Here is a 3,195-nt window from a genome sequence, read left to right as displayed (position 1 = left end):
CTTACCGGCTAAAACTGATGAAAACAAAACTAGGTATTTTAGTCATTTCACCTGTTTCGGTTTGCATTGCTTCCCTGTTTAGCCCTTCAGAACTATGTTTCTTTAATCCTTGAGACTTAATGAACTCTCAATTCTTGCTTTCAGCTCAACATCCGGGATAAGCATATCTTGAGTAAGATGAGAATGGTTGAACGGATCCCACTGTGATAAGACAGGAAAAAGAGCACAATTAAGATACAAAGAATATTTTCGGAAGGTTAAAGTTAAACAGTAGTGAGGAGTAATGTGTAGGCATTACATTGACACCAAGAAGATGCCTTTGGATAACGGGACGATCCACTGTAATTCTTGGAGACGGAAGGATAACTGGATCTTTCATTAGTGTATACTGCAACAAGATAAATACGTTATCGTCAGCCTCATCTATGTGTTGCATTTTCCATAAATTCTCACTGTGTCACACCCGATTATGCGTATAGATAAGAGCAAAGATCAAAAGAGAAAAAGAAAAAAAAAACACTTAAGTAAAGAAACTTACTAGAATTGGGTCCAAGAATTCATCAGGTATCAAAGGGTAGTCTTCGCACTTTCGGAATCTAGATCTGAATATGAAACGACAGGCAGATAGTAGCCCAAAGTAATACTATCCTCGAAGATATCCCATCCACCTTTAGCTATGAAGGTCTCCGGGCACTCTCTGATTTCTCTCACAATGTCACTCCAGTTTGGACTCAAATTGTTCACATAGTACTTGACGTCTTTCCTGTTCAGATAATGTTTAATTCCAGCAAGAAATTCAAAGGGAATTGAGCGAAGTTGAAGAACATCAAGCTCCAAGTCTCTGAATACGACTGTCATTTCAATTCCATCTCTAAAGCACGCCAGGTTAACAATCTGGAAGCGACATAGTCGGACCACAAGGTAAGGTGGTTCTTTGAGCACAACTAGGTTAGTACGAGTCAGGGCACAGACAGTTGGCACACCTGTGGGAAAAGCAGCATGAAATTGGAACTCGTCTAGTGCCTGAAAATTTACACGTGTAATAGGCAGTCCACTCCTGCAAGCAAACTGAGTTTCTTGAACTTTGTGGATGAATTCTTTTAATTCTTCGTTACGGCATTTTAAGTCTTCGTTGCGGCTGCTGCTCACGTTATCTGAATCCTTATCAGATGTCATCTTTCCTGGAGGGGTTGGCACTAAGCAGAACTGGATATCCTTTGTCTCTGTATTTCTGATCTTGACGGGGTGCTTCAAGTGGAATTGCATGAGAGGCGGCTTCCTCCCATTTCCAAGTTCATAGAAATACCATTGTACATCTCTATGCATGAAAACTTGATCGCAATCACCATGATCCGAGTATGTGAACCCGTTTACATGAGCCTCAATGGTGCCGGTGCCGGTGCCAAAATGTTGTTTTTCCCCTTGGCCGAAAAGGAGCATGATGTTACGTATCCTCGAAACCCAACACTCATCATGCTTCTGCAGCGGCCAGTTTTTATAACGATCGATTGACGTTGTGACAGGTATACAAGGTATCCTAGAGATTCTGCCAGAACTATCTGTTGTACTAGACTGATGACCTTTACATCTCTCGACAGTTGCTTTCCTTAACAAGTGACCAAGTCTTGCCTGATTCATGATACGATCCACCTCCTCCGAATCGTGATTCACAAGCGTGGTGGGAACAGAATTTCCAGTTCGCTCAGAGGATTCGCAGATCTCCATTGCAAAAAGATGAATGAACGAAAAATTTGTTGGAATCCTGCAACAATTAACAGCACGTTAGAAAATAGTCGTGTTTTTGTAAAACAATTTTCAGAGTTGTATTTATAAGAGACGATCGCTTATAAATCAAGTTAGGTTATTACTTTACAGCTTAGGAGAGGAATTATCCTCCCCGTGATTTTGCGGCCTCTTCTCGCTAGCTTTCCTAACTTAAATAGATTCCTTTAAATACAATCAATCAGACAAATGACCAGTAAAGAATCGTTCAAATAATCCAGTAAAAATCAATCTGATTCATCGATTTTCAATCAAAATACAAAAAAAAAAAAATCTCAAAGATAAATTGCAGTAGCAGGAAATCGGGTGAAGAAGATAAGCTTGCGGATATGGTGAAAACAAACAAAATTGTCTAAATTTATCAACAAACCTGAATCCTCTGTTACCAGTGGTGAAGTGCACTCGTTCAACTAAGAAACTAAAAAACCATTTCCATATATCCAGCATCTCAAATTTTACTGCTACCACTAGTCTCAACCTCTCCTTGTTATACTAAATTGACAAGTCAAAAAGAAGTTTTGTTTAAATGCAGCAAAAACAAAGATATGCGGAGTTGGGTTCTTAATTTCGTCAACATATCAATGGAAGAAGAAGAAGAAAACTGCCGCATGAGAAGAAGAGAACATTTTAGGGCTTTGCACTCCAGGTAAGATTACCGAAGTGTCCTTGATTTGGATACGTGTAGACCATGCATCTTACATGTGGACCGATGAGTATTGTGGAAGCTATAATCATGTATGCCAGGTGCAGCTTGTGGTTGGATTATCAACTGTTGGATTTTTCCCCACTGCTGCAACCAATCTGTTGTATCTGACAAGACTGTAACTCTGTAAGTTCCTTCACTTGTATAGGTTTTTATTAATCACCTTTCAGATAGTATATATAGCGTGTGGATTGATGCTTGAGTTTTGAATTACTTTTGAGTGATTTATTACAAGAATTGCTTTTGAGTTTGAGGGGATCAATTTAAGAAATGCTAAAGTTGAATATGCTGCTTTTTGTACCTTATCACAAGGTAAGGTGGATCTTTGAGCACAACCAGGGCATAACGAGTCATGACACAGGTAGTTGGTGCACCTGTGGGAATATCAGCAGCATCAAACTGGAACTCGTCTAGCGCCTGGAAATCTATAGGTGTAAAAGCCCGTTCGCTCTCGCAGGTCCGCTGACTTTCTTGAACTTTGTCGATCAAATTTCTTAAATCTTCGTCACGGCTAGTGCTGCTAAACCTGGTTGGCACCAAACGGAACTGGATATCCTTTGTCTCTGTATTACGGAGCTTGATGGGGCGGATCAAGTGGAATTGCATGAGAGGCGGCTGCATGCCGTTTCCAAGTCCGTAGAAACACCATTCTGCATTATCATGCATGATAATTATAACTTCATCCCAACGATGGTCTGAGTATGTGAACC

General features: G+C 40.2%; 2 long non-coding RNA genes across 2 annotated transcripts; both read right to left on the bottom strand.

Annotated features, from left to right (window-relative positions):
• On the bottom strand, positions 1–1,287 carry LOC113343093. Its single transcript, XR_003357032.1, has 3 exons — positions 539–1,287; positions 299–388; positions 1–201 (listed from the first exon to the last, which is right to left on the bottom strand). It is a non-coding gene; the product is annotated as an uncharacterized LOC113343093 (long non-coding RNA).
• Positions 1,288–1,372: 85 nt separating this feature from the next.
• LOC113343098 lies at positions 1,373–2,334 on the bottom strand. Its single transcript, XR_003357037.1, has 3 exons — positions 2,153–2,334; positions 1,869–1,947; positions 1,373–1,762 (listed from the first exon to the last, which is right to left on the bottom strand). It is a non-coding gene; the product is annotated as an uncharacterized LOC113343098 (long non-coding RNA).
• Positions 2,335–3,195: the final 861 nt, after the last annotated feature.

This window comes from Papaver somniferum, unplaced genomic scaffold, assembly GCF_003573695.1.
Source record: "Papaver somniferum cultivar HN1 unplaced genomic scaffold, ASM357369v1 unplaced-scaffold_54, whole genome shotgun sequence".
Taxonomy (NCBI): domain Eukaryota; kingdom Viridiplantae; phylum Streptophyta; class Magnoliopsida; order Ranunculales; family Papaveraceae; genus Papaver; species Papaver somniferum.
Note: the sequence above shows the minus strand (reverse complement) of the source record. Positions and strands in the feature narration are given on the sequence as shown.